Source organism: Ceratotherium simum, chromosome 12 (assembly GCF_057802395.1).
Source record: "Ceratotherium simum simum isolate JZ-2026a chromosome 12, ASM5780239v1, whole genome shotgun sequence".
Classification (NCBI taxonomy): domain Eukaryota; kingdom Metazoa; phylum Chordata; class Mammalia; order Perissodactyla; family Rhinocerotidae; genus Ceratotherium; species Ceratotherium simum.
In genome coordinates, this window is record NC_141911.1 from 50,876,074 (window position 1) to 50,888,227 (window position 12,154).

The window sequence follows — 12,154 nt, forward strand, 5'->3', positions numbered from 1 at the left end:
ATATAGTCCAAATTTATTATGCAGGAAAAAAGAAATTGGATTTTGTATTCAGCTAACAGTTTCTTTTTTTTTTTTTTTAAAGATTTTATTTATTTTATTTTTTCCCCCCAAAGCCCCCGTGGATAGTTGTGTGTCGTAGCTGCACATCCTTCTAGTTGCTGTATGTGGGACTCGGCCTCAGGATGAACGGAGAAGCGGTGCCTTGATGCGCACCCGGGATCCGAACCCGGGCCACCAGCATCGCAGCGCGCGCACTTAACCACCAAGCCACAGGGCCGGCCCTCAGCTAACAGTTTCTAATAAAATCCCTAACATTGACCTTAAATGACTTTCCTGTAGTTCATTAGTAGTATATGCTGTTGGTTGGCTGCTAGCATTGATGCCCTCTCTTTTTTTCTCTAATACAGAACATATTCAGTGTATTCAAGCCTCTCAATGCATCATTACACGTCAAGGTTGGCTGTTCCATCTCCAGATTCAAGTCTGATGTGATTAATATAAAGATAGCCTGATTCTCTTTGCCAGTGATTAGAACAAAAATAAGCATATGACCCAGTTCAGTATAAAGACAAATGAGGAGAAATCTCCTTATAGGTTCCTAAGAGAGATACAAGAAAACATGTTATCTCTTACTCTTCTGGATATTGTTGTATCTTGAAATTATACTCTTAATTTCTGCAGATATTTTTGCTGCAATACTGAGGAAAAAGGTGAAACAGACAGCAGCAGAGAATAGACTTAGAAACAACCCGAAAATTGGTGATATCATTTATTAAGTGAGTACACAAAGTCTGAGGCCTCTTTTATCTCTTGACTTACTATTATGTTAGATAATAAATATTCTCTATTCCTGAGAAATTGAAATAGTATTTGACAGGCAAGAAGGTGCTCCTTTCAGATTTTCATTCAAGAGACACTTCTGTGAGAAGGGTAATTTGTGGGCCACCTCCTGCTGCCCTACTTCAGAGCTACCACATTGTTAATGAGATGCCATGTTCTTCCCAGGCCGCATCTTGCCAATGGCTGAGCAAGGCAAGTTTACCAGCGCCTGTTCAACACGAGACTCTTCTGAATGGCAATGTTTGTTCTGGGAACCTTTCAGTCTGACTGAAAACCTCTCAGATCTGCAGCGCTGTCTGAGGTTCTTCCTTCCCAATCATCTTTCCTGGTCGCTCTCCTTTTACGTGTGTCCGACTTGCATTATGATCTGGAGACTCTTCTAGCCTCCTCTTGCTCCATCTGTTCTTTTTCCTTCAAAAGTATTTCCTCCAATTAACCTCTGGCGTGTGGAATTCTATCTTGGCCTCTGATCCTCAGAAAACCGGAATGGACATAAAAAATTTTCCTTACTCTCAGTAAAAACCTTCCTAATTGGTACGTCATCCATTAATTCAATAAATACATGTTAAACATGAAGCACCGTGCTGTGTATTGGGGGAAAAATGATCCAAAGGTACCTATAGTCGTATAGTCTGTTATGTGCATAATAAAATATGTAAAAAGTACTATTGGTTCATACAAGTAAGATTAAAGAAGTTAGAGAAATTTAAAGTAAAAACTGAATAACAGATATGAATTAAAGAAGATTAGTAAGATGGAGAATTTATAACAAATTTATTTATTTTAATAAAATAAAACGATATACTTAAAGTCCGTACCATAATGACCCGAACAATTAAGTGTCTAACAAATTTTTTGCATCATTTTTGCTGTTCTTGACGATGCTGTTGCTATTATTCCTGTGTTGTCTTGACACAAGTTCATTTGTACAAAAATATCCGAGCCAAGAGAGTATGAAGAAAATAAATATCTGCAAGGATTCTTGTGTGGGTGAAATATGGATGGTGAAAGTGGTAACACTTGAAGCCAAAGAGGTAAACATGCAACGACTATCAGTATCTTTGCATATCAAAAGCCAAAGATTGTGCAATTTGCCAATGATGAGTGTGCATGTTTCATGAGAGCAAAGGCCTTGTGTATTGTTTTATCACTGCATCCCCCAACCTTAGCACAGTTTTGAATAAGTAGTACTTAAATAAATAAATGATTTTGAGAAGGAATCAAATACATATTTGTAAGGATCAAGACTTCTCCTGTTTGAAAAGTCTCAACCCCACATTTGTAACCCATAGAAGTGATTGGAAGAGAAAAACTGAAGAGAATACTCCATATAGAGTGTTATTTGAGGAAATTATAAAAATTTATTTCAATGACAAGGAAATGGTAAATATGGATTAGAATTAGACTAAGTTGTGAATGGTTTCCTATTTAATGATAGAGAAAATCAGAAATAAAAGTATATTGTACATGTGAAATGGTTTTGTTTGAATTGGCTATAGAATATCAAAAGGGAAATACATAGTAAGCAATTGAATATGTAGAAATATAGATAAGAAGGAACCAGCACTTATTGTAGTTCTTGATAACTGAATTATCAGTTAAATTAAAATTTAACTCCTATTTTGGAATGAATGAACTTATTTTTAGTTTAAATAAATTGAATAAAAATTAAAAAAAATATATATATTTTGAGACCCCAAAACATACAGATAATCTCCATTTTGTACGTTACTGAGGAAAGAAGAAGACTAGGGTAGCTTTATCGAGGAAAGAAGAAAACCAGAGTGGTTTTCAATAGAAAGCGACTTGAACTCTCACTGCTAGCATGTTTCCTACAGAAATAAACTTAGTGAGTATATTCAGATGTAAAATAATAGAGAACTATAATAAAGCCTAACATCCAATTGGGAAAAACTGTTGTAGTTGTATATATATGTTAAATTGATGGAAAACTAATAACTTATAGCACATAATACATTTTCCTTTAGCTTGTTTAAGGGCATTGTAACTGAAACATAAGAACACTTGATGAAGCTCCACTGAATCAGTCCAACCATGAAAAATGAAATGACTAATGGTTGTCTCTTCATTCTTATCCAAAGAATAAGCTACTAAGGAAGAAACTCAATTTTTTGGAAACAGCTGTGTGCTTGTTTAATGTATTTCATGTTATGTCCATTGGACTTCAAAATTAAATGGCTGCTTTAAAAAATGATGCAAAATTACATATTCAGAGATACTTTCTAGAGGGTTAATTGAAAACTGCTTCTGAAGGCATCACCACAAGCCACAAATTGAGCCTGTTTTCAGAAACTTGTTCTAGCTGAAATGATCAATGTGCAGATTTGCTGACATGCAACTTTACAGAGAGGCATTGCTTATTTCCAAGAACTCAAGGAGTAGCCATTTTTGGAAAGAAAAGTCACATCAAGTAAAAGTTATGTTGGATAAAGTGTGTTTTATTTTAAGAAAGCTACTTAGAATTCTCTTTTTTTAAGGGTGTTTATTCTGAAATCTAAGACAAAGCCAAATAGATTCATTTGATACTTGATATAGAACTAGTTGGTTTAGTTGCTCATAAGATAACCATCTCTAACTCCAATTTGCTAACAAGAAAGAAAATCAAAAGAAAAACAGCAAAACAGTACTGGAAAATGACTAAGTACCAGTTCATAGAATCAAGGATTAATGTCTACTACTTATGGCATAGATGAAACTAATTGATTCAATATTAAAATATATTAAAGAAGATAGTAGGAAAACAGCTTTCCTGGTGATCCCTGGGAGAAAAATCAGGTTGGCACCCTGTACCTGTTGGATATTGCTTTTTTCTTTTAATGTTTGTGTGAAACCATGCCAACTTAAAGAAAAGTTGCTAAAGCAATACAAAGAACTGCCATGTAACTTTCACCCAGAAAATTCTCTCACGTTCACAAACTGCCCCAATTCTTTTAATAGGAACAAAATCCACTCCAGGAAAATGTGTTGCTCTTGGTTCTATGTCTCTTTAGTTCCTTCAATCAAGATGAGTTCCATAGCCCTTCCTTGACCTTAGGAATGTCCCAAATGGTTTTGAAGATTATATGCTGGGTTAACATTTACTTTAGAATGTTCCTCAATTTCTTTGTCTGGTGCTTTCTCAGCATTAGGTTTCAGGATCTGCATTTTGGGCAATAAAATCATCAACATGATGCTGTGAAATCCTTAATGCATTCCATCATGGCATATGAAATCCATTTGTCTCATCATTAGTGATTTTAAATGTGATCACTTGAAAGGTAGTCTTCCAGGTTTCTCCATCTTCAAGTCACTCTTTGTTTAGTTTATAATTAAATATTATATAATATAACATGACATAACATAATATATAATTATGTAATTAAGCAATATATAATTATGTAAAGGAGGATACTTTGAGACAATGAAAATATCCCATTCCTTATCCAACATTCACCCACGAGGTTTAGCATCCATCGATGTTTCTTAATTCAATTAAATATAACTATGATGGTTGTCAAATAGTTATCTTTTTAAAGTACATCATCATCATCCCTTTTCCATTTATTGATTGGCATTTTATGCGAAAAATAGCTCTTTCTTTTATTTATTTATATAAATAAAACAAAAGTAAAGAGAGGGATGATATAATAGATTAAAAAACCAATAAAAATTAACACAAGACCGTTATGGAATATCAATAAAATCAAAAAGTAGATTATTAAAAAATCAATGGGGCTGGCCTGCTGGCCCAGCGGTTAAGTGCGTGCGCTCCGCTGCGGTGGCCCGGGGTTCACCGGTTCAGATCTTGGGTGCCCGCCAACGCACTGCTTGTCAAGCCATGCTGTGGCGGCGTCCCATATAAAGTAGAGGAAGATGGGCATGGATGTTAGCCCAGGGCCAGTCTTCCTCAGGAAAAAGAGGAGGATTGGCAGATGTTAGCTCAGGGCCGATCTTCCTCACAAAAAAAAGAAAAAAATAATCAAAAAAATTCTAATCATCCTCATCAATAAAATACAAGACAGAAGATACAAATTACTGAAACCATTAATGAAAGAGGGAAGTTCACTAATTTCACTACAGACTATAAAGTGAAATTAACCATATATTTTTAAAAACTTTATACAAATACATTTTAAAACTTAGGTATTTGACAGACAACAGATAACATCAAAATTCACTTAAGAATAAATAGTCAACATGAATAATCCTGAATCTATTAATTAAATTAAATTCATAGTTTAAAATCTCTTACACACAAAAAAATTCCAAGTCCGGAAGGTTTCACTGGTGTGTTCTCACAAACATTTAAAGAATAATGTACATTCTACACAAAACCTTTCATAGAGGAGGAGGCAACATACCAATTGTTGGTATGTGGCACATATTACTCTGATACCAAAACCATACAAATAGATTAAAAGAAAATACAGACCTATATTTTGCATGAATATAGACATAATCTTCAATGAAATCTTAGCATATCTCATTCAGATGTCATGAAAAGCATAATTCATCATGAAAAAGTGTGGTTTATTCTAGCACATCAAGGCTGGTTTAGCAAATACAATTATGTAATTTACCACATTAACAGAGTAAAAAAGAAGAAATCTGTAGAATTATTTCAGTAGTTGGAGAAGAACATACAATAAAATTTTACACAGGCTCATTATAGAAACTTACAGTAAAGTAGTCAAGGGAAGCAATTGTTTTCAAATGCAATGAACATATATGGGTACTTACAAGCAAATACTAAATGTTTCTCCCTACCATAGAGAACACTGCAAGGATAGCTATTCTCACTGTTTCTGTTCAACACTCTACTTATTGTTCCAGCCAGTGCAATAATGCAAGGAACAGATGCATAAAGCATGCATATAGGAATGGAAAAAATAAACTGTCTTAATTATAGATGACATGGCCATCTATGCTGAAAATCTCAAAGAATATACAGAAAAGCTCCTAAAAATAATTGAACTTAGTGATAGTGCAAGACTCAAAAGTAACAATAAATATTCACTGCATTTCTATATGCTAGCAACAATCTGAAATTGGAATTAAGAAAACAATACCATCTAAAATAAAATAAGGGGGCCAGCCCTGGGGTGTAGTGGTTGGGTTTGGTGTGCTCCACTTTCAGCAGCCTGGGTTTGTGGGTTCGGATCCTGGGCATGGACCTACACCACTCATGAGCCATGCTGTGGCAGCGACCCACATACAAAATAGGGAAAGATTGGCACAGATGTTAGCTCAGGGTGAATCTTCCTTAAGCAAATAAAGAGGAAGATTGGCAGCAGATGTTAGCTCAGGACAAATCATCCTCAGCAACAACAACAACAAAAAATAAAATGAAAGAAGACACTTAGGGATAAATTTAACAAAATAGGTACAATAATTGTGAAAACTACAATACAGTGTTGAGAAACTTTAAGGGAAACCTAGATAAATGGAGAGATATACCGTGTTCAATAATTTGAAGATTTAATATTGGTAAGAATATAGTTCTCTCCAAATTGATTTATAGATTCAACTGAAATCCGAAATAGCAAAGTCCCAGAAAGCTCTTTGTATAACTAGAAAACATATCTTCACATCTATATGGAAATTAAAATAATATAAAATAGTGAAAAATAAAAGGACAGTAAAACTTCTATCATATAAACACTAAGCGTATGAAAACTGGAACATCTATGTTAATACCAAAAAAGTAGGCTTCAGAACAAGGAGTATTTTTAACAAGGATGAAGATAGACACAGTTGGTTCAGTTCATGAAGAGAAGCTGATAATTCAAAATGCATTTCCATGCAATAAGAAAATTCTATATTCAAAATACATAAGGCAAAAACTGACAGAAATGAAAAGAACAACATACAACTCCACAATTCTATTTGAAGATTTCAAAAGTACACTTTCTGTTATTATTAAGCATGTAGATAAAAATCTTTCTAAAAATATGTTGAAGAATTTGGTGACATTATCAACCAACTCGATCTAGGACGTTTACAGAACACATCACTTATCATCAGCAGCAACTCCTTTTTTCAAGTTTGCAAACATCCACTACATGCTAGGCAATTTTTAAAAGTTACAACAAATTTAACAGGATTGGATTGTTCAGTGTATGTTCTCTGACTCAGTATAATTAAATTAGAAATCAAAAACAGAAAAAAATCCGGGAATCCCCAATTATTTGGAAGTTAATATACTTCAAAATGACCTCTGGTGTCAAATAATAAATCCAAGGGAAATTAGGAAGTATTTTGGCCCTGATAAAACTCAAAACACTGCAGCTTCAGGACTCCTGAGGGGAAAATTTATAGCTTTTCATACTTATGTTAAAAAAAATAGATATATATATAAAATCAGTGATACAAGTTTCTACCTTAAAAAGTGAGGAGAAAAGCATATTAAACTCAGAGAAGTAGAAAGTAAGAATTGAGGTAAAGGGAAAAAAGAATACATAACGGAAATACAAAAGAAAAAATTCTAAAGCTGATTCTTTCATAAAATCAATAAAATCAATTTATTTCTAGATAGTCAAATGGGTATAAAAAGACAAAAAACCCAAAGCAATTACTGACAGGAATTGAAGAGGAGGGGAGTATGGAACAGATCCTGCAAAAATTATAATAAAAGAAACATAAAAACTTATGCCAATAAATTTGATAGCACTAGTGATGGACAAATTCTTTGAAAAGCAAAACCATATTAAAAATTACACAAGAAGAAATAGAATTTATGCATAGACTTACATCTATTAACGATATTTAATTTTAGTTTAAAATTTTCTTAGGAAAAAAAAATCCAAGCTCAGGTGGCTTCACTGTCAAATTTTATTTTCCTTAAATAAGGATATGCGATAGCAATTATTAGACAAGAGTAGATTCTGAGAATTCTTGCATAAATTTCTTACATAAGTTATCTAAATTAACTTTTTTATTGAGTTTTTTTTTTTTTGGAACAGTTTTAGGTTCACAGCAAAATTTAGGGGAAGGTACAGAGAATTCCCATGTACTCCTTGCTCCCACACATGCACAACCTTCCCATTAAGAACATCCTCCACCAGAATGGTACATTTGTTATAACTGGTGAGCCTACATTGACACATCAGAATCACCCAAAGTCTATAGTTTACGTTACAATTCACTCTTGGTGTTGTAAATTCTGTGGGTTTGGACAAATGTATAATGACATGTATCCATTATTAAGGTATCATAAAAGTCTTTTTCACTGCTCTAAAAATCCTCTGTGCTCTACCAATTTTCCCACTCCCCCCCCAATCACTGATCCTTTTACTGTCTCCATAGGTTTGCCTTTTCCAGACGTCATATAGTTGAAATCATGCAGTATGTAGCCTTTTCAAATTGGCTTCTTTCACTTGGTAATATGCATATGAGGTTCCTCCATGACTTTTCAGGAATTAATAGCTCATCTCTTTTTATCACTGAATAAATTTCATTGTCTGGATGTGCCACAGTTTCTTTATCCATTCACCTACTGAAGGATACTTTGGTTGGTTCTAAGTTTTGCCAGTTATGAAGAAAGCTGCTATAAACATCCGTGTCCAGGTTTTTGTGTGGACACATATTTTCAGTTACTCTGGGTAAATACCAAGTGTGATTGCTGGATTCTATGGTAAAAGTATGTTTAGTTTTACTGCCAAACGACCAAACTATATTCCAAAGTGGCTGTACCATTTTGTATTCCCACCAGTAAGGAATGAGAGATCCTTTTGCTCTCCATCCTTGTCAGCATTTGGTGTTGTCAGTGTTTCGGATTTTGGCCATTCTAATAGGTGTATAGTGGTATCTCGTTGTTTTAATTTGCATTTCCCTGATGACATATGAAGTGGAGGGTCCTTTCATACACTTATTAGCCATTCGTATATCTTCTTTGGTGAGGTATCTGTTAAGGTCTTTGGCCAATTTTTAAATCACATTGTTTGTTTTCTTATTGTTGAGTTTATTGGTTCTTTGTATATTTTGGAAAATAGTCTTTTATCAAATATGTCTTTGGCAAATGTTTCCTCTCAGACTGTGGCTTGTCTTCTCATTCTCTTGACAGTGTCTTTTGTAGAGCAGAAGATTTTAATTTTAATGAAATCCAGTTTATCAACTATTTCTTTCATGGATTGTGACTTTGGGTAATATTTAAAAAGTCATCATCATACCCAAGGTAATCTAGGTTTTCTCCTATGTTATATTTTATAATTTTTATAATTTTGAATTTTACATTTAGGACTGTGATCCATTTTGAGTTAACTTTTGTGAAGGGTGTAAGGTCTGCATCTAGATTCATTTTTTTATGCATGGATGCTCAGTTGTTCTAGCACTATTTGTTTAAAAGACTATCTTTGCTCCATTGTATTGCCTTTGCTCCTCTGTCAAAGATCAGTTGCCTATATGTATGTGGGTCTATTTTCGGGCTCTTTATTCTTTTCCATTGATCTATTTGTCTATTCTTTCACCAATATCACACTGTCTTGATTAGTGTAGCTGTAGATTAAGTCTTGAAGTCAGGTAGCATCAGTACACAACTCTTCCCCATCAATATGGTGTTGGCTATTCTGGGTCTTTTGCCTCTCCGTATATACTTTGGAATCAGATCATTTATATCCACAAAATAACTTGCTGGGACTTTGATTGGGATTGCATTGAATCTTCAGATCACATTGGGAAGAAATGACATCCTGATAATATTGACTATTTCTATCTATGAACATGAAATATCTTCCCATTTATTTAGTTCTTTGATTTTGTTCATCAGTTTTGTAGTTTTCTTCATATAGTTCTTGTGCATATTTTGTTTAATTTATACCCAAGTATTTCATTTATTTGTGAGCTAATGTGAATGGCATTGTGTTTTTAATTTCAAATTCCACTCTTTCATTGCTGGTATATAGGAAAACAATTGACTTTTGTATATTAATCTTGTATCCTGTAATCTTGCTATAATGGCTTATTAGTTTCAGGTAAATTAAAGTTTTTACCTCAAAATTAAATGAACTTACTTGATAATAAAATCTTTCCTGTCTTCTATTAACATTATTAAGCAAAACTTAGAGAATTTACTCATTATTTTTTAATTTATTAACAAATATGCATTAAATACCTAGTCTATGCTAGACAATGTCCAGTTCACTAAGAATAGTTCATTGAATAAACAGAAACATGACCCACGGTTACTGTATTGTGGGAGGACACAAACCATAGAAACTAAACAATAAGCAATATAGAAAATAGACAATACATAATTGATAATAGACAACAGACAAAAATACATGTCCTCTTCTTACATTATTGTTGGTGGAAATAGAATAGAAAATAAATATAACACAAAAGTAAATTCCAGAGTTTTTAGCAGATGGTTAATTCTACTAACATATAGACAAAGAATGAAAGGGATTGCTTAAAGAAAGAGTACAAATTTATGAGTGGTCAATGTTGGCTTCCTTGTGGCAATGAATGTTGAGCAAGAATTGAAGAAAAGAGAGGAGAGCCATGTGAGTATCTGTGGCAGATTTTCCAGGAAAGACACAGGTCAGGGCAGAGCTCTGAGACACAGTCATCCTTAGCAGATAAAAGAAGTCATAAGAAGGTTGGTGTGACTGGAATAAAATGAGCTAAGGGTAAGTTTTAAGATGTAATAAAATACTAGCCTAGACTATTATTCTCGTAATTAGAAGTTATATCTTCAAATGACTTCAATCCAATACTCTCTTATAAACCTCATTGAAGTTTTAATTTTTCTAATGATATCATTTTCTTTGTCATGCCTTTCCTATCATGTCGATTTTCAATTGTCCTCACTTCCCACACATACCACCATATAGATTCACTCATTCTGTCTTAAGTTCTTCTGTGTACAATTCTAATACTTTAGCCTAGTTTACTAGGAATTCATTATTTATTTCTGTTGTCCCAACTATACATTGGTTTCTTAAGTCCTATGGTACAGTCACATCGTAAATTTAATATTTTCCAATTTTCTCTTTTTTTATTTCTTAGAAAGTATTTATATTTATGTTTTAATGCTCTAATATCCATTTATTTTTGTTTAACAAAATATTAAACAGTCAAATAATTCATGAAGCCTTTTAAAATTCAAAGTTGCCGATTTTTCTCAGCCTCAATTTTATCATCTGTAATAAATCAGAATACCTTGTCATTAGATTTAAATATTAAAACATGTTTAAGATATCTTAAAGAATGCTTGATATGTGTTATATACTTAATATATATATAGGTTTCCTCCCCGTCATTTTCTGATTTATTTTAGCTCTTATGCATTAATAGCTTTATGGTATTTATAACTTACCACCATGCATTTTCCTTGTTCATTTGTTTTGTTTTATATACTTCATAAGTACATAAATTGTTTGGTATCAGGAAACTTGTCTCCCTTATTTTAATGTGCGACTCATCTTCTCAGGACAGTTTCTTATGCATAAATGTTCCATAAATGTTTATCAAATGAATTAGTGTTAAATATGTGCCTGCTTTATTCATTACACTATGAAAGGATTCATCTCCTTTAAGGAGATCTTTGTTAAACCATAGAATTTTAACTCTTCTGCAATTTTTTAAAAATAATACATTTTTAGGAATTAAAAAATCAATATTTATACTCATATATTTAAGGATCATAGAAACATAGTAGGATAACCACATACATTTTGGAGTAAACAATAAAATTAATTCTTCAAGTCTTTCAAATTCTCATCATTCTATTTACTTTTATTTTCTACAGATTAAGTTTTTATCTTGTATTTTACTTTTAAGTAAAGTCTTAGAACCTTCAACTGTAAAAGGGATATGTGCATGAAAATGTTTAAATGAACTTAATCTATGGAAATGTTATTAACTAAGTTCAAGTAAAATTACATAAAGGTTAATAATGCATTTTATTTTCTTTCTCACATTTTCCTAATGAGTCTTGGAAGTTTATATAATTATTTTAATTAGGGTTATAAACTTTTACCTGGGCAGGTGAGAGGCTAATTACCTAATTTATATGCAAACTGAGCAATTTTCTCCAGGCTCTTTACCACTTCATTTCTCCATTTAATTTTCTCCATTTTAATTAATTAATACTTATTTTGTTTTTGTCCCATTTAAGTGAATGACTGAAAATTACCATCAGTATAAACTCTATGTTGATGATTCAAATAGAGAGCATTTTACCCCCAATATGTGTTGGGTAAAAGTATATTTAATATTTTGTGCCTACTTTTATTTGTGCAAGACATTTTACACATTTGAAAAGAACACGGTATCAATTAGCCTAGAGTCCATGTTAGCCTTAAACTTTATACCA